The sequence below is a fragment of the Ovis aries genome, chromosome 14, assembly GCF_016772045.2.
Source record: "Ovis aries strain OAR_USU_Benz2616 breed Rambouillet chromosome 14, ARS-UI_Ramb_v3.0, whole genome shotgun sequence".
Taxonomy (NCBI): domain Eukaryota; kingdom Metazoa; phylum Chordata; class Mammalia; order Artiodactyla; family Bovidae; genus Ovis; species Ovis aries.
This window is the reverse complement of record NC_056067.1, coordinates 14,838,244-14,858,416: the sequence shown is the minus strand read 5'-3', so window position 1 is coordinate 14,858,416 and position 20,173 is coordinate 14,838,244. Positions and strand designations below refer to the sequence as shown.

The window sequence follows — 20,173 nt, the reverse complement described above, 5'->3', positions numbered from 1 at the left end:
GTCTACCAGGCTCCTCCGTCCATGGGATTTTCCAGGCAAGAGTACTGGAGTGGGGTGCCATTGCCTTCTAGAGTTACAGTATTACAATCATTGATCATATATTGAACTATACATTTGATCAGCTGCTTCAAGTCTAGTCATCATTTCCATTGAAGTCTCCATCATATACTTGGTAATACAAGTAAGAATAATCTTGTGAAACAAGCAAAATACAAATGGTATAGTTAACAACATTAGTGGAATTAAAAGTAAATATTTTATCCATGAGCCTCCCCCACCAATTTTTATTTAAAGATTGTCAAGACTAGGGAATGGGTCACTTAGAGCAGAAACCTCATTTTTCATGTGGTTCAAATGTGTTACATTAAAGGATTTATCAGGTACAAAAATACAGCATTCAGTTTGAATTATAGCACAGATATCTCCCTGAGATGCTGTAAGGTGTCAAAGGTCTTGCAGTTGTGTAGCACTGCCTTTCTCGTCATAGAGATCTCAGAATTCAATAGGCTAATAGCCTGGTTACTATCATTTAAAGCTTATGAAAGTTGTCGAGGCTTAGATATGGTCAATTACATCCTCCAACCCCATTGAAGACACACACACACACACACACACACACACACACACGCTGCTAAATGGTCATACCAGTAGAATACAGATCTTTGACCCATTGAGATCATACTGATGGTAGATTGGTTGGGGTTACCTGTAATTTGTTGACATGTATGACCTTAAATTCATGGGAATCCCAGGCTATACCTTCGTATCATCCCTGTAAATGTCAAGGCCATAGATTAGTGCCACAAATCCACCGAGTTCCATACCAATCACTCTAAGGGTAATAACAGGCATAGTTCATAAAGCACCCAGCCTTGTCTCATAATTACCAGGTTGATCATTTTTAGTATGATTTAACCATTCCCAACATAGAGGAGCCTTTAAACTTAAATGACCATAGCCTGGTGTTAACCATGTAGATCCTCCCCATGATTGTAGGAGTTTTCATTTTAATAGATGAGAAGTTAATTTTTTATTGAGACTTAGCTCATCACTCCGATTGAGTTTAAATGACCCTAAGAGAAAACTTAAATCTATGGCCAGCCTCAGAGCAGGTATTTTTAATTGGCCAGGTGAGAGGATCCCATCTAGAATTATTATTAATAAAGAGAACAGGACTGAACACTCATCTAAAACAAATTTCCAATTAAAAATAAATAAATAAATAAAACAAATTTCCTAGGGGGTATTCAATCAGAGCCGTAAAGAACAGAAACCCACGAAGGTAACCAAGAAGTAATAGGCACAGGTAATTGGCCGCAATCCAACAATTGGATTTAAAAACTGGAGTTTTAAACTAGCATAGAATCATGTCCATGATAGAAAACATGTGATTGATAGGCATAGGTCCAAGGAATCAAGAAAACATTATGAATGATCATAAAAGTCAGATCAGCATCTTGGGCAGGCTGTCTACTTCTGATGTCATCTTCTCACCCTAGTGTAGTGTAGTTTCCTGGTTGAGCATTGTTTTAAGATGAGTTGAGGTCAGCAGGCCTCTCTATGAACCAGTCCAGCTTAGGGGCCTTTGGAAATGGGAGTTAACTGAAGAGTCAATTTCCCTTCAATTTCACTGGGGGTGAGCTAGTTAAGAGTACCTGATAGAAAGGTCCTTCTATCCAGGTTGGAGACAGTTTCTTAAATTATGTCTTCTTCCAGTCTTGACTGAAGATCATGTGTGAGGCATCTGATCTTCATCCAAAGAGAGATTACTGCCATAAGCTTCAGAAACAACTCTAGAGTGTCCTTTAATAATTCAATTAAATTTTACATTAATATACCCTAACAGCAAAGAACTATCCTGGAAATAAGTCTTAGTAGATACAGACCTCCATTAACAAACTAGGATTTAACTTTCCTTGAAACATCTCTTTCTCTCTAAAATCACCATCATCTTTATCAAATATACGGAGAAGGCAATGGCACCCCACTCCAGTACTCTTGCCTGGAAAATCCCATGGATGGAGGAACCTGGTAGGCTGAAGTCCATGGGGTCGCTGAGAGTTGGACATGACTCAGTGACTTCACTTTCACTTTTCACTTTCATGCATTGGAGAAGGAAATGGCAACCCACTCCAGTGTTCTTGCCTGGAGAATCCCAGGATTGGCGGAGCTTGGTGGGCTGCTGTCTATGGGGTCGCACAGAGTCGGACACGACTGAAGCGACTTAGCAGTAGCAGCAAGACCTGTTTGTAATATAGGTCTGGTCTCAAGAAACTTGGCCTGATGATTTACCTAACCATAATTGATCATAGACTTTTTTGCTTCGCTGAGAGTTGCTTTGCTCAGACTGAACTTTTAAAATCTCTGGAGGGTTCAGATAGAGAGAAAAGATAAATGTTTCACTTGTTTATAAAATGTAATTTTACCAAATTACTGTCATAATTAGTTTGAGGGGAGGGTTGTTTTTCCTTACACCTGGAAAACACAGATTCAAATCAGTAATTTTTCATATAGAAACCATAAAAGTTATAAGCACATTCACAGGTTCATTCAGTCCTTTTGTTAACCTTTGTGAAGTCATCAGGTTTTCTATTAGAATCCTTACTCAGTTCAGAAACTGGTATTTATCCAAAAGTCCTTTTTATAAATCTACTTGAAGAGGTGAAACTTGGTTAGTGCTATGACAATATCAACATAGTAACTAGAATTATGCCTGGTAATATTTTACCCAAACATATCAAAATTTTAGGAACTCCATACAGTTTCTAGGATATCTATATTAGTAACATTTACCATACAATATAACCCAAGACTTATTACTCGCTTGACAATACCCCTCATGTAATTCTGCATACAAAATGAACCTAATTAATGTAATGACTCTCCTTGGGATGTTTCAGAGGCCCTCTGAAGCATCCCAAAGTTAGCTAGAAATCTTATATGAATAAGATAGAGTGATTTAGGAAGCTTTGTCAACAAATACCAAAAAGGCCAAAGTGACAACAAGGGATTTCAGAGCAGATCATTTAAGAGATAAAGAAACTTAAATCTATTATCAAAGCCAGTTCAATATCTGAAGAAAAGGTGTCCTCTTAACAGACAGAAAAGCTAAATTCAAGTTTTTGCACCAGCTTAGAAAGAAAGTGAAGTCACTCAGTCATGTCTGACTCTTTTCGACCCCATGGACTGTAGCCTACCAGGCTCCTCTGTCCATGGGATTTTCCAGGCAATAGTAGTGGAGTGGATTGCCATTTCCTTCTCCAGGGGATTTTTCCCAACCCAGGGATTGAACCCGGATCTCCCGCATTGTAGACAGATGCTTTACTGTCTGAGCCACCAGTCAGTACTTCACTTAAAAAGTAAACTTAACTTTATTTTAAACTTAGTCCTAACCATATACAAAACTCTTTCCTCATGGTTCACTTTTCACAAACCTTATCCCTTTCTGTACCCATTACTGCGTTCTTCCATCCTAAAAAGCCACCTGTAAGGCAGGCTTACTTCATTTTCCCTTCACCAAATGAAATTCCATTCTTCATACCTTCTTTACTGAAAACACATTTCCTACCTCCCTTAAGCAACCAAGAACTGACTTTTATATTAGCATTTTATAGATTGATGAGCATAAATATCAGTGATAATTTCTAAAACCTTTGTTTTTTAGAGAGAACATTTTAGGATGGCACCAAACATCATTTCTTTTTAATCCCAAATCTCTTTAGTTTCTCTGTAAGAGGTAATTAGTGTTTAGTAGTAAATGTTTCAAAATCTTCTTTTATTTGGAAATGACTTAGCTATTCAATAGACTTCCAACACTTAGTTTAGCACAACCCTTAGAAGTTCAAGTTACCCCAATCTGGATAGACTATTTTAGACAGACATTCCTAAAGTGTAATTATTCTTAATAGAGTTTATCTAAAGGCTCATATCTCATTTACATTTTTTAAGAAATTTCTTCACTCAGCAAGGTAATTTCCTTGCTAACAAACTTGTAACAGATATAGTAATATTTAACTTATTATAAACCTAGGTACAATGAAAATATTCTGCTTAATGTTAACTACTCTTAGATATGTCTACATTATTTAAATCAACAAATAAACATTAATATCAGGTATTTAACACTGAATATTTCCCAGTTCACATGAACCTGAAATTCATTTAGGTTAATTTCTCTTGTATTTAGAATTATTTGATTTGTAAGCGCTTGCTTACTTTATTTTTTTAAGGCCAATTAGATTAGAGCTTATTTACAAACTGATCTCAGCAATCAGCAATATTATCAAAAAAAACAAAAGACACACACTGAGACATACATACATCCAAATAGACACAAGAGATCCTATAGCTTTGTTTTCCAAGCTTAGTTATGAATAAAAAATGGTTGTAGTAAGATTTTAAAAGGCTTTGTTCCCCTTTTGGTTTTTTGTTCTTTTTGATTTCAGGAATTAGATATGGTCTAGATAAGTGATCCCGGAGAAGGCAATGGCAACCCACTCCAGTACTCTTGCCTGGAAAATCCCATGGATGGAGGAGCCTGGTAGGCTGCAGTCCATGGGTCACAAAGAGTCGGACACGACTGAATGACTTCACTTTCACTTTTCACTTTCATGCATTGGAGAAGAAAATGGCAACCCACTCTAGTGTTCTCGCCTGGAGAATCCCAGGGATGGGGGAGCCTGGTGCGCTGCCGTCTCTGGGGTTGCACAGAGTCAGACACGACTGAAGCGACTTAGCAGCAGCAGCAGCAGCAGATAAGTGATCCAGAGAGCTCTGGTCCAAAGGTATAGAAGAGTTGTTTCCTCAGGGCAAGAATCCTTAAAGAGGTAATTTTTTCTTCAAGCTTCCTCTGGAGTCTAAAGAATATTGTGACCATACTGTCAAAAATTGTGGGGTTTTTTTGTGTGTGTGTGTCTGTGTGTGACCATAGTTTTATAGCCAAAATTTAGACCAGATACTGCTCAACTTGGCCTTGATAACAAGGGCAGATTGGTCCCAGCAGGGATTGTCCCTCTGAGGAAGTAGGGGGTCTTAATTTGATCAGCCCCAGGCTGTTGATTACAGGAGGAAGTCCTGGATATAAGGGAACTTAAGTTCATTTTCCTATCCTATGTCAATAAAGATCTAATATTTTTAGGCCATTTTTCTTGTCATTGGATCATAGCAATAGGTGACTATTTAAAAAATTTTCCCAAGGTCTTCCCAGGGGGGTGTGGAAACTTAGAGTGAGCAATTCACATATTAGCTCAAACAGTTTGTACCAGATGTCTGTGCACTCAAACCAAACCAACAAACCAAACTGAGTCAGAACTTCACCAGCCAGGAGTCACACTCCAAACAAAACAAAAGGCAAAGAGATGCCCCAAAATCAAAAGCCAAGTAGCAAGAGTGCCCCATAAAGATGGTAAAGCGATGCCCTAAAATCAAAAGCCAACTCGCATAAATGCCAAACATGATGTCCCAGTTGGACCTGGCAAAGTTAGTGCTAGCAGCCTTTTTTCAGTTTTGATATAGTTTCAAGCAATTCCTTGCTGATTTTCTGTGAAGAAGTTACTCTATCGAAGCAGGAAACAGACAGAGCTGGACTCCATCTTAGGCCAGGCTGCGAACATTAGGCTTCATGCATGGTTACCCTCCCAATGGACTCTGAACTTTGTGCCCGTGTCTATAGAAATGGCATACGAATGGAAAACCAGACCCCCGGATGAAAGAACCTCAGGACTTGTACTTGGACTCTCCGTTGCCTAAAAGAATATGCTCACTGTCTCTGTAACAGAACAAAGTGGTAAATTCCATTATGTTTATTGGGATATGACCACAGTTCTATTGATAAATATCCACTGTTTATCTAGCCTTGTGACACATGAATCATTGGTTAACTTTGATCGTATCTCTTTTACCTTGTCCAGTCTAGTTTCAAGGAATTTGGGGAGGTGGGTTTGAGCAAGTACCCTTAGGGTATATAAGGTTTTCACAAAAACTGGTTGGGGCCTTTGCTAAAAGGAGACTCTGCCTTGGGCCCGCCAGTGTAATAAACTGCACTCCACTATCTGCATTGTCCTTCTGAGTGAGTTTGATTCCTGGAACGTGTGGCTATACAACACTATCATTTCCTGCTTTAGAAGCTTCTAGATACCAGTCAAAGCACGGCTGGCCTTGTCTAATTGTGCATGCAAAAATTATCAATTTTAGAATATCAAAAGAACCCAAATCTGGCCATTTTAGATTGAGATCTCTTTTAGTATAATTTCTCCAGTTAACTAAGTACTTGCAAGTGTGAGCTCTGTATGTATTGTACATGAATCTGGCTCGAGTGTTAGTCAGAGGCTGGCTTTCTGACACCCCTTTGTTTCTGTTGAGAGATTCTGTTTCCCATTTTAAGCTGAATTTGTCAGGGATAAAAGTCACTAGTGAACTTGTGTAGTGGGCCCATGTGCTGCTTGTGAGTTTAACTCCCCTAGGAGTCACCCTAGAATCGTTTCAGCTCACCTTACGTGTCTCAGAGTCTGTCTCTGGCAATCTAAGACCACCATGGTTGCTCAGGTAGCTGAATAGCCAGTTCTTGTGTGTGACCCCTGGACAAGCAAGTATTTTAATTAATGAGTGGGTTTCCCTGTGGGACCACTGCACAATACGAGGAGCAGGCCCCCACCACTCCTGTCACCTGAGAAAACCAAAACTGGCCCAGAGGAGTCTTGTCCCTTTTCTTCAGAGCAAAGCCCTCATGTATTTTCCTCACTTTTATCCTGACAAATTCTATAATGGCAGTCAAATTTAGAAAAAGTGTCAGATCAGCCTCTTACTTAACCACTCAGCCAAGACCATGCAGTCCCTACAATGGAGTGACCTCAGCATCTTTCAGCTGAGCCCCGGGTATTCCTCGATTTTTTTCCAGTCGAGCCCTCCCTACCCAGTACCTTTCCACTGGATGGGCAATTCTCCTGGCATCTTTCAGCCAGCCCCCCACCAAGGATCTTTTGACTAGGTGGGAATTTCTCAGTATCTTTCAACCGAGCCCCACTCAGTGTCTAGACCATGAGTGGATATGTCTTGGATGTTTCACCTGGGGGCCCCCAGTATCTTTCCTACTAGGAGGGGGCGGGTAACCTGTTCCACCGCCAAATAACCCAGAATCTCAACCAATACAGGAGATTCAAGAACCAAGAGAGACTTAACCAAATTTTTCTGCACTCCCCGAGGAGACTGATGGACGCACAGGGCCGCTGCTGGTACCAAAGCTCTGGTTCCTCTTGGAGTCCAGTTGAAAGAAGGAAGTCCACTCTGGGTCCCTTCGTGGTCACCATAAGTGTCAACTAAAAGAAGATGTACAACTTGAGAGCTGTAAGTTTTATTTGGGGCAAAGGAGGACTGCAGCCTGGGAGGCAGCATCTCAGATGGCTCTGAGAGACTGCCCCAAAGCAGCAATGGGGGAAAGTCAATATATAAGGTTTTGGTGAAGGGGACCTTCAATACCATGAAGCATGCAATTTACAAAGGGTTTTTTGTTAGACATGAGGGCCTGACGTCACCATGAAGGGATTTAGTGCTTCTCTAGATATGAGGAGATGCAAGGATTGAGATCCGAAAATCTGTTCCTAAAAACATCCAACTATCTGAAGACCTGTCCCACCAGATTCCCTGGAGCACAGAGCGTCTGACTCCACCCTGAACTCCCTCAGGGGGTGTTGAAGGTCAACAGCTAGAGCAGCATGGGGTTCAGTCTCCACAGAGGCAGGTGGCAAATGCCTTCTTGTTCAGTCACTGGCAGCGCTCTTGGTAAGTGCCAATTTGTAGTTGACACTGCAGGCAAAGTCATCCTGGCTTCCCCAGAGTAAGTGCAGGGCAAGAGCAGGAATGGAAGACACCTGTGCTGAGATGCCAACGTCGACAGAAAGGACGTGGGAGAAGTCATTTCCCCTCTCAGGGCCTCAGAGTCTCTATCTACAAAATAAAGTTGCATTAACTGACTTCTACAGTCCCTCGGGGGCTTGGAATTTGTGTTGTAGGTGTTTTCAGGCAGATAAACAGTCCAGAGCTCCCTCACCCCAACAAACACCCAATTACATTAGCTTTATGAAGGGTGGGGGGCAGGGGCACTTAAACACAGCAGTACCAGGGAGAAGGTACTAGAAACTATGGGTTTGAATATAGGTACATATAGCCACTTATCACTTGGCTAACTGACCGTGTTACTTAGCCTTTGTAAGCGTAGTTTCCCCATCTGTGAAATGAGATAACACATCTACCTCATGGGACTGTGGGGAAAGTTCAGTGAGTTAACTGTAGAAGTCAAGAGTTTGGAACCTGGTGCTGTGGATCATTCTTATTCCTCTTTGTCAAGAGAATGCCATATACTTTGATTAAATAAATTGATTACCAGTGGAGGGGAAAGGAGGATGGGGAGAGCAATAGAAACCAAAGGTGGCGCTGAGTATTCCTTTGTTAGCAAACTGAGTTGGCCTGTGGAGGGCTTTTCATCACTAGTTCCACCCTCAGCACCTGTGTCTACACTAGCTCCTTCCCAGCCTCTGTCTCAATGGATATGTGTTCAGTCTCCAGGCAGAAGATTCTCCCCCAGGGAACTTTGCTTCTCTAAGGATGCCACTGCCTTCAATGCCATATTCTTACCTGTTCTGCTCAGTTGGGGAGATACCACACCCACGCATTCCTCTCCATCTCCAAAACACACTTAACCTTGACCTGCACAGACTGTAAACACAGTCCCTTCCTGCTGTCTTCACCTCTGATCAGGACAGTGGGCTGGGAGGCAGGGTGAGTTTAGGTGAGCATAAATCCATTTGTGCAACTGAGAAAAGCAAACTTCCAGAGCACAGCTCATCTACGTGGGCTCCAACGTCATCATTGTAGAAAACAAAATAGTGTTCCAAAACTGCCTTTTGCCAACCTGTCAAGATTGCATGAGAAGAAAGTTCCCTTGCATTCCTGTAAACAACACTATAATTTGCAAAGCACTTTCTTATCTATCACTGCATTTTAACCTGACCTCAATGAAAGAAAAAGGACAAGCACTATCCCCATTTTACAGATGAGGTTCTGAGAGATTAAATGACTTCAGGTGGCACAGAAGAGTGCAGCAGAAAGTGGGATTCCTAACACAGTGCTGCAGCCTATACATGTGGGAACCGGATTTATGCAGCTCTCTGGGTTTGGAAATTTGAGCTACCCATTGCAATGCACTGAGCCCTTAAAAGCTTTTGGGTGATAGTTGTGATGATGGTGGTGGTGATAGTGTGAATTCTGCCTTTATTTTGCCTTCTAGACCAGGTCAGGGTGGAGCAGGAGACAGGCTCCTAAATATTAAAAACAAAACCTGATTGAAATGGTCATAAATGCCCTCCCTGTGAGCTGAGAGCTCCAAATACACAGCAAGCTCTTGATGACCCACAGTTAAGAGAATCATACTGTGCAAGACGTAGTACCAGTCTTTGATCCTTTCCTCAACAGGTTTCTACTGGGCACCTACAAGGTGCCAGGTTACTGGCTGAACTCTGCGTCTGTAGTCTCACAGACCATCCTTGCCTATACAGAACATATAGTTTCTTAGGGAAAGCAGATGTTGATTAGATAATTGTACACGCAACCATGATTACAAACTGTGATAATTGCTGAGATTTATGAGCACTTATAGCCCAAAGGTCTGAGCAAAGTTTTCCCAAAGGAAGTGGCCTGCAAGCTGGAGCTGACTGGCAGATGATGAGGGATAGCAGTCCTGGCAAGTGAGGTAGACACAGCGATGTGCCCTCACCTGTCAAGAGAGAACTTGCCTTCAACCAAAGGGTGCAGTCAGCAGACAGCCTTGCATAGCATTTGCACAGAACTGCCTTGCCTGAGGTCACTGTCACACCCTGACTGCAGAAGCCCAGGGGAGGTGCTGGAGCAGTATTTGCTCCAGGGCTTCCCCAGGATGTTGGCTGAAGCTTTGGCGGGCCTGTCTTATGGGTTTTCTTTCTTTGCCTGATCATGCTTCCTTCTATTTCATCTTACAGCAGTGGATTCTTAATGTTCATCTTGCACCTCACACTCCATCTTAGCGTTGGTGGGACATAGACAGCATCACAAGCCAGGGATCGCTGGAGGCTGAGATGTCTGAAGAGCTCCAAGAAGTCTAGGATGATTGCAGTTCAGACCTGAGGGAGGGTCAGGACTGGAAGACAAGGGTCAGATGTGAGCTGTGGTAGGACAGGTAGGCCAGGTTCTAAAGGTAATAATTTTGTTTTCATTTTGAGAAATGAAATAATGTAATAAAGAAATGAAAAATGTAATAATTTTGGTTTCATTTTTAAGCCCCTGGAAGGCTTAAAATAATAAGAGAATTACATGATCATATTTATATTTAAAATTCTGCTGAATGGAAGATGAATTGGAGGAGGGCAATGGAGGGTGCAGGAGGGTGACCTATGGCACAAATAAGGTCCAGGGTTGGAATCGACTAGAGTGTGGGTGATGGGAAATGAACAGGCATTCTGAGGACCTGGTATAATACCTGGCACATAGAGGTTTTCAATAAATTTTCATTAAATGAATGTAGAGGTTGATTCTACAAGGCTCTCAAAGTGCTTGCAGTCCAGTAGGAGTTGGACAGCTCACGGTAAGTGTGGAAAAGGCAGCTCCTAAGAGTGTGGTACAGCCAGCTCTCAGAGTAAATGAGGGCCATTCCACTCAGTGAGGGTGATGAGAGACCTTCATAAGTAACCACAGAACAGAACAGAAGGTGAGAGGTTCTTCCCAGAAGAGCAGATGGGCACTGTAGTGTTGTAGGGAGAGGCAGATGACCTCTCAGAATGTCAGATCATGCTTGGGCTGAGTGCTTAGGTAGCTCAAGGGTAGCTCTTAGTCTTTTGTTCCCAAGGACTCTTGGGAAGCTGGTAGAAGTTAGCACTTTCAGTAATCAAATACCTTGACTTGCCCCTTGGAAAGAAGGCTATGATAAATCTAGACAGTGTATTAAAATGCAGAGACATCACTTTGCCAACAAAGTTCCATATAGTCAAAGCTTTGGTTTCTCACAGTAGTCATATAGTTGTGAGAATTGGACCATAAAGAAGGCTGAGCATCAAAGAATTGACACTTTTGAATTGTGGTGTTGCAGAAGACTCCTATGAGTTCCTTGGACTGCAAGGAGATCAAACAAGTCAATCCTAAAGAAAATAAACCCTGGCTATTCATTGGCAGGACTGATGTTGAAGCTGAAGCTCCAACACTTTGGCCACCTGATGTGAAGAGCTGACTCACTGCAAAAGACCCTGATTCTGGGAAAGACTGAAGACAAAAGGAGAAGGGGGAAGCAGAGGATGAGATGGTTAAATAGCATCACCAACTCAGTGGACATAAATCTGAACAAACTCAGGGAGATAGTGAAAGACAGAGGAGCCTGGCATGTTGTAGTCCTATGGAGGGGTTGCAAACAGCCAGACATGACTTAGCAACTGAATAACAATAGTCTAGGCCAGTAATTCTAAAGTGGTTCCCAGAGTTTTGCTTAAAATGTAAATTCCAGAGCCTTCGTACAGACTTGCTGGTTCTGAAACTCCGGGGATAGTTTTACCCAGAGATTTTCCTTTAATCAGGATTCTGATTTGCACTAAAATTTGAGAACCACAGGTGCAGGGCAAGGCAGGGCACTATCACAGTGGGAAAAGTCCAGATCAGGAAAGTCTGGATTCTGGTTCCAAATTTGTCACTAATCAGATGTATGACCCTGAACCAATACTATCTCTTCTTGAGCCTTAACCTCTTCATCTGCAGAACTACTTGCATTTCTACATGATTTCTAAGTCATTGGCTCTGCTGAGGGCTTAAAGACAGTCAAGCTTCCCCCTCCATTGTAACTGACTCCCCCAGTCACAGCTGCAGCCTCTGTTCACTTTGGTTTCCTTACCTGTCAGTGAGATGACAACATTATCTGCCTCAGAGAATTACTGAGAGGATTAAAATGACATTTTAAAAATTTATTTTCCTTGTGGATATTTGGGTAGATTAGAAAGTCTGAAAGGATACACACTCTATTGTTAAAGATGCTTATCTTTGAGTGGTGGGATTATTGGTGATTAAGCTTTCTTTTTGCTTAATGTATTATCAATATTTTAATCAATGATAAAATTTTAAAGGAATGTTAAAAATAAAAATAAATTTAAAAAATATAAACATGGAATTGCCATATAATCCAGCAATTCCTCTTCTGGGTATATACACAGAAGAGTTAAAGGCAGGCAGGGACTTGAACAGATATTTGTGCACCAGTGTTCAAAACAGCATTATTCACAATAGTCAAAAGGTGGAAACAACACAAATCTCAGATGAATGGGTATACAAAATGTGGATAAACAAAATAAAATGGAATATTACTCAACCCTTAAAAGGAAGGAAATTTTGACATATCCTATTACATAGATGAAATTTAAAGACATTATGCTAAGTGAAAAGAAGAAAGGCACATTGTATAGACACAAAAGGGTTACTGTATTACTTTGCGTCTAAAAGAGGCAACTATAATAAGCAAATTATAGAGACAAAAATTAGAATAGATTAGCAAGGGCTAGATGGAAAGTGGAATGGAGAGTTACTTTTTAAGAGGGGCACAGTCTCCACTTGGGAGGATGAGAAAGTTCTAGAGACGGATGGTGGTGATGGTTGCACAACAATGGAAATGTACTTAAACTGGACACTTACAAATGTTCAGAATGGTAAATTTTATGTTATGTATATTTTACCACAAAAACTAATGTACAAGGGTTTCCTATGCCATGCAAGAACATTTAAAGAAGGAAACAATATAAATACTGATGGTTTCAGACATGGCTATGGAGCTGTCTCTGGAGGCATTTGTGAAGGTTTCTCCCTTTTCCTCCCCACCCCCTCTCTCTTTCTGCCACATAGCAGTCAGCTCCCATCCTTGGTCCTTGTGTTTTCCTTTCTAAATAAGAACCACATTTTTGAAAAGTCGGGCTTCAGTTTTTAGTGGAAATTTAGGGGGAGAGTTTCATTGAGATCCCACTTGCTCTGAGTGTCTTTGGAACAACTAATCACCTCTCTAACAAGTAAATATTAGTTGAGGTGAGCTGACAGCCAGGGCACATGTACTAGTAAGCTTTCAAAATGACGTGCAAAGTAGGTTAAAGATAAACTTGTGATACAAAGCCAAGCTGGACACAGGCAACTGGTGCATTTGACACAAGTGGAATTCGTGGAGATTGGGACTGAATAGAGACATTTCACAAAAGCCATATTTGCAGTTCAGTATTGCACTGATAACATTTTAGAATGGAGGTAGACATGTTGTGGTCTTAGCAGCTGATGCAACAAAACCAGGTATCAGAGAACAGGGGTAGGGCAGGGTAGAGGAGTGAAAGAGAACAATTGTATAAGATTCAGGAGCAAACATAACCTCCATCAATCAGAGGGTATTTATTGTTCCACATCCTTTGATTTCCTGCTCCCTGGATACTTTTTCCTTGGAGGGCATTTGGGAAAAATTTCAGAAATAGCCCTATGGATTAATATAAAGAGAATTCTTAGCAGGAAACTCAATGACTTCAGCTATTCAGTGCCCCCGAATAGGCACAATATTGAGTAAGCAATGGCTCAAATCAATACTTTCAACTGGTTTACTCATTCAGTTTCCCAGATATTTTCTTCATGAAGCCACAGAATCTTTCACCTAGAGAAGCTTGCAAAATAGTTTTGGGACCTCAGAAGTTAGGACAAAAAATATTTATGCAATATCATCTGCTGTTGTCATTTGTTCTCAGTTACTCCTTTAGTTTTGGGGGGTTTTGGATTCTAGTTCTGCGTGTGTATGTTTGATGAAGGAAAATGCAGCATTTATTGTAAAGGCACCTGTACAAGGAGGATGGGTGACTAGTGTTCTAAAACCCTGCACTAGGGAATCTGGACCTAGAGAGGTGGGCTGGGGGAAGTGGGAAGGAGGCTCAAGAGGGAGGGGATGTATGTACACATATAGCTGATTCATTTTGTTGTACAGCGGAAACTAACACAACATTGTAAAGCAATTATCCGCCAGCAAAACAATAAAAAAAAAAAACAAGACAGGGAATCTGTTTCCTATTTTATGCCTGGAGAAACAAGCATAAATTATTTGTGATTTGGGTTTAGCTGCAGAGTGGCCTGGGGAAAGGCCTTCTTCATTAGCAATAATATTATTATGATAGGGACAGAGTAAAGGGACAAAGTGGGTGATTAAATTCCACTAGGGGATTGTAAGTATAGAAAATACAGGATATCCCTGTAAGTCAATGATTACTCAAAAAAGTAGGTTTGCATAACCACAAAACAGGTTGTTTAGAAATGAAACCTTACAACAGAAGTGTGAGATATGCTCCAAAACAATATAATAATGGAGGCATGATACCCACATCCTGTCCAGTGAGCCCAATAAGTTAATGATCCCTAGGGCATGCTCTTTGCGCACATAAAAATAATAATTTGTAGACCTAGCTTGACCATGCCGGGACAAGAAAACTCCTCTGCCCAACCTGGAGGACGAGCTGATGGTGGAAGCATGATGTCTACTCAAGAAAGACAGATTTTTCTGCCTCCACTTTTATTTTGATTATAAAACTGTAGCCCACAAGTTCTCGGGCATGGCATCCTCTCACCTGCTCACTTGTAAGCCTCACAACTATCCTATTCCAGTAAGTTATTTCTTATCTATCACATTGCCTCTTGCTGAATTCTTTCTGTGCTGAGACATAAAGGACTGTGACATGAGAACTCTTCAGAGCCTCCAAAATGACACCAAATGGTTTCAATTATAGCTAACATTTTTATTAAGCATTTTTAATGTGTCAGATACTGTGCTAAGCGCTTTACTGCATCATATCAAACAACCCTCAGAACAACCTTATGACATGTTTACTACTATGATCCCTATTACGATAGGAAAACTGATATTCAGAGAGATTGGGCTACTTTTCAAGATCACATAGCTAATAAGTGGCAGCACTAAGACCTGAACTTCAGATCTCAAAGGTTAAAGGCTCAGTCCCACAAGACTGCCCCCACTTTAGATACCAGCTGCGACTCTTCACTCAGATTCAGTAATTCTCTAGGATGACTCACAGAACTCAGGAAGGTTCTATACTTATTATAACTTTATTATAAAGGATATAGCTCAGGAGCAGCCAAATGGAAGAGGTGCACAGGGTGGGTGTGGGGAGGGGAGCAGCAGCGCAAGACGCAGAGGAGGGCACACCATCCTGCCAGCACATGGATGTTTGCTAACTAACCGGGGTCCACCTGCTGACACACAGCAAAGCCAGTCTACGGATACCAGGTTGTGGTGAAGGAAAGTATAGCATTTATTGTAGGGCACCAAAGCCAAGGAGTGGGGAGAAAAGCCACAGAACCATTCCAGCTTGATCTTTGAAGTTTGGGTTAAAAAAAATTTTTTTAAACTTATACTCAAATATTCTTTTTTGATTTTGTATTATTGTTATTTTATTTTTGTCTTTTGTCCATGCCATGCAGCATGTGAGATCTTAGTTCTCTGACCAGGGATCAAATCAGTGGCCCCTGCATTGGAAGCACAGAGTCTTAACCTCTGGACTGCCAGGTAAGTCTCCGGGTTTGTTGTTTTTGTTTTTTTTTAAGAGGAAGAATGAAGAGGCTGGGATTAATCATCATCTTCTGACATTTCTGTGGCATTTCATAATCAGAGTTTTGAGGGTGGGGATGTCTGTGGTTTACAATTCTCTGGCCAGGAGATCCAACAGATAGGAGGACTCATCTTGCCCTGGAGAAACAATCTGAATTTGTACATTAATGATGATACCTGTAATAGCAATGTTACTACACTGACGATGTTGTCTTAATGATGTTGGGGTCCGCCACGTTGGCTCAGCAGTGAGGAATCTGCTTGAAATTCAAGAGATGCCAGACACTCAGTTTCGATCCCTGAGTTGAGAAGATCCCTTGGAGGATAAATGGCAACCCACTCCAGTATTCTTGCCTGGAAATCCCATGGTCAGAGGAGCCTGGCAGGCTACAGTCCATGAGGTTGCAAAGAGTCAGACACAACCGAGCACAGCACAGCTCAATGATATTATTGACAACAGCAATTTTAGTCATCTGACTGATTAGTGTTCCCTTAGCACAGAATTGAGGTCAGAGGGGATAAGAAAAGGATAAAGTTTTGGATAGACAGATTAATCATAAACTCAGTGATTGGGGGACTTGGTTTCATGTTCACCAACTCATAAGTTCCCCAAGGCTCCTTGTTCAAAAGTTTTGAACTTTTGATTGTTGATTACATCAATTAATGTAATGATTACATCATTGACCACTGTTAATTGAACTCAATCTCTAGACTCACTCATCTCTCTGAAGTTTGGGAGGTGGGGCTGAAATTTCTAATCAAGTGTGTGCCTGGTTAGCTCCTCTCTTGAAACTATCTAATGGCTCATGTTGAGCCACCTTGTCACCAGAAAACTCTGATTCCCAATTCTCCCGTATATACAGTAGCTTTAAAAGGTTTTAATTTCCCCAAGTGTCTCACTTTGCTTTTTAAGGGGCTCTAGTGAGTGTTAGTTACTCAGCTGTGTCCAGCCCTTTGTGACCCCATGGAGCGTAGCCTGCCATGATCCTCTGTCCTTGGGATTCTCCAGGCAAGAATACTGGAGTGGGTTGCTATTCCCTTTGCCAGGGGATCTTTCTGACCTAGGAACTGAACCCTGGTTTCCTGCACTGCAGGCAGATTCTTTAGCCTCTGAGCCATGAGGGAAGCCCTAAGGGGATCTACGTGGTCTCTTGAATTTCTCAATCAGTAGTCTTCTGCTCCAGGAGTATGTGGGTCCGTAGTCCCCCTGTGGCTTTCATGAGCCAAGTCCACTACTTCCCACAGCTTTTCCCAACCTGAGATCTGAGCCGTGCCCTATTTGGCCATCTGAGCTCCAAGTTAGGCAACACAGGGACCAAGCAGACAGCTCCCACACTGGTTAAAATGTTGAAAATTAGGTCCACTCTTCCTTCTCTAGTTCACAGAAGAAAACTGGGGAATGGGTAGCTACTCCCCTAAACCACTATCTGACATGATGAGGAAAGGGTGGGGCAGGGGCAAGTAATTCCATAAAACTTCTTTTACTTTGAATGTGGCTTTTTTGACTGACTTATTGAGCTCTTATTAAGCTAGTTTACCCAATCTCTGATTGTTGATTTAATGTTTATATGGGGGAAATGAGGGCCTAGAGCCTACTAATCCACCGTCTTGCTGATGTCTGACAGAAACAGAGTGAATGGATAAAAACAGGTAATTAAACAGTTAATCCCACTAGAGGATTTTAAGTAAAAAAATATGGGACACCCCTGTAAGTTAATGATTACTAAAGACAACAGGTTTGCTTAACCATGAAACCAAGCAGGCTTACTTAGGTATAAAACCATGAAACAGAAGCGTGAAACATGCTCCCAAACAACAAAACAATGGTGGTATGAGACCCGCATCCTGCCCAGTGAGCTCAGTAAGCTAATGATCCCTAGGGCATGCTCTTTGCACACATAAAAAACAATAATTTGTGGACCTAGCTTGACCATGTAGGGTCAAGAAAACTCCTTTGCCCAACCAGGAGGAGGAGCTGATGGTGGAAGCATGATGTCTACTCAAGAGAGACAAAGATTTTTCTGCCCCCAGCTTTTCCTTTGATCATAAAACTGTAGCACAGTAAGTTCCTGGGCACAGCATCCTCTTGCCCTCCTGCTTATTAGCCTCACAAGCATCCTATTCTAATAAATCATTTCTTATCTATCACTTTGCCTCTTGCTGAATTATTTTCTGTGCTGAGACATAAAGGACTATGGTACTGGAGCTCTTTGGAGCTGTGAAATGACACCAAATGGTTTCAACACAAAAGATCTTTTAGAATTACGTGACCAGAGCAAATTCCCTGTGGTCTCCACCAGGTAGATAACAGGTGAAGTGTGACAGACCAGGGCCCTGGTGAAAACACCATGAAGCTGGTGTCTATATTTCCTCCATACTGAGAGAAGGCCAGAATGTCAGCACCGAAAGGGCCTGTGGTTATCCAGTCCCCACCCCCATGAAGATAGGGGCCAATGAGTGTTATCACCGCCCCCCAATACCATGAGCCAACTGAGATCTGAGATGAAGTGTGTGAATGAAACATGTCATCTGCCAGATCAGTAAGCAAAGCATGCTTTATCCATCAAATTAGTAACCATTGCAGCCACCTCCCACTGTGTGCCCTGAGGGAATTCAGAATGGAGAAAACAGGACACTGGCACTGGATGGTTAAGATGCGTGTGAAAGCAATGATTTCAATGAGCCCAGATTCTTGCATCTCCCAAACACAGAAAACTGCTAAATTCATTAACTTGAGATGTCTTGTTTTCTTTAATTGACAGTAATCTACTCAAGGCTATGGTTTTTCCAGTGGTCATGTATGGATGTGAGAGTTGGACTGTGAAGAAAGCTGAGTGACGAAGAATTGATGCTTTTAAACTGTGGTGTTGGAGAAGACTCTTGAGAGTCCCTTGGACTGCAAGGAGATCCAACCAGTCCACTCTGAAGGAAATCAGTCCTGGGTGTTCTTTGGAAGGACTGATGCTAAAGCTGAAACTCCAATACTTTGGCCACCTCATGGGAAGAGCTGACTCACTGGAAAAGACTCTGATGCTGGGAGGGGTTGGGGGCAGGAGGAGAAGGGGACAACAGAGGATGAGATGGCTGGATGGCATCACCGACTCGATGGACATGAGTTTGGGTGAACTCCGAGAGATGGTGATGGACAGGGAGGCCTGGTGTGCTGCGATTCATGGGGTCGCAGAGAGCTGGACACGACTGAGTGACTGAAATGAACTGAACTGAACTGAACTGAATCTTTTAATAGGCTTCCCTGGTGGCGCAGACAGTAAAAAAATCCTCCTTCAGTGCAGGGTACCTGGGTTCAATCCCTGTGTTTGGAAGATCCTTTGGAGAAGGAAATGGCTACCCACTCCAGTATTCTTGCCTGGAGAATCCCATGGACAGTTCGAACTACCCGCTTTTTATTGCGGAAATTCCTATATATCCTGGTTCCTCCCTTACCTCTTCAGAGCAGTCCCTCAGAGCTATCTGAGAGGCTGTTTTCCAGGCTGAAGTACTCAGTCTTGTCTGCCAAATAAAACATAATTCTTAACTTCTAGATTGTGTTTTTATTTTTCAGTCAACAAGTGTTTTCCTCTCCCTTCTCAGGAAAAAGTTAACTGCTCACATTGAAAGTAATTTTACAGTCTGCTAAATGCTTTCCCTTTTGTTTCCTTACGCAATTTTCAACCACCCTGAGAGATGGGTGCTATTAACCTGTCGTACAGACGAGGCAACTGGGAGTGTAAGAGCTGCAGATTTCTTCTGGGCCACATAGTTTATTTAATGGAAGAGTCAGAACCTCCCCTTGAAAACCTACTTCTGTAGGTTTCCCCTTGCTGAAATTTTTTCTGTACTGAGACATAAAGGACTATGGTACTGGAGTTCTTTGGAGCCCTGAAATGATACCAAATGGTTTCAACTCGAAAGACTTTTAATAATATGTGACCATAGCTGTAATTCTGCCAGTGGCAAAAGTGATATATGCAGTCCTCCATGGACAAAGAGCCTGTGGCTTCTTCCTAAAGGTGACAGAACTGGAAAAGCCAGATTCCAGGACAAGAAAGGAGTTCCGACCTTCAGGGACCTTCAGGGAACTCCATTTCTGATGGATGATACAGCAGTGATACAAGTCCCAGATGATGAGGATAGGGTCTGATGGCCACAGGCTTTGTTCCAGTAAGTGCAAAGAAAAGTGTCAGCTCTCAAGCCAGAAGTACCACTCACAAGGAGCAACTGAAAGTGTTTTTTGACTTAGAAGACCAGCACCTTGGCCCTCCAGCTTCAAGGCCCTGATTCTGGGCCCCCAACTTTCTTCTCTTGCCACAGGCTCAGGCATTCTGCTTGCTGGGTTAAAAGCTTGATTAGACCCTCTGGTAACAAGTACAAAGCTTCACTTTCTCACTGCCTTAGGACACAGAGGACAGAAACTCTGTGCTTTTGAAAAGTTTGGGGAAATAGAGGGAAGAAAAATAATACATATGAGAAAAAGGCAAATCTTACAAAGACCTGATAATCACCTGTTACTTTATCTTGAGTGTCCAGGTCCCTGCTATA

General features: G+C 42.0%; 1 long non-coding RNA gene across 1 annotated transcript; it reads left to right on the top strand.

Moving 5' to 3' along the window:
• The first annotated feature begins 8,272 nt into the window (after nucleotides 1-8,272).
• Nucleotides 8,273-19,175, top strand: LOC132657732 (uncharacterized). The gene is made up of 2 exons (XR_009596280.1): nucleotides 8,273-15,592; nucleotides 18,397-19,175. It is a non-coding gene; the product is annotated as an uncharacterized LOC132657732 (long non-coding RNA).
• Nucleotides 19,176-20,173: the final 998 nt, after the last annotated feature.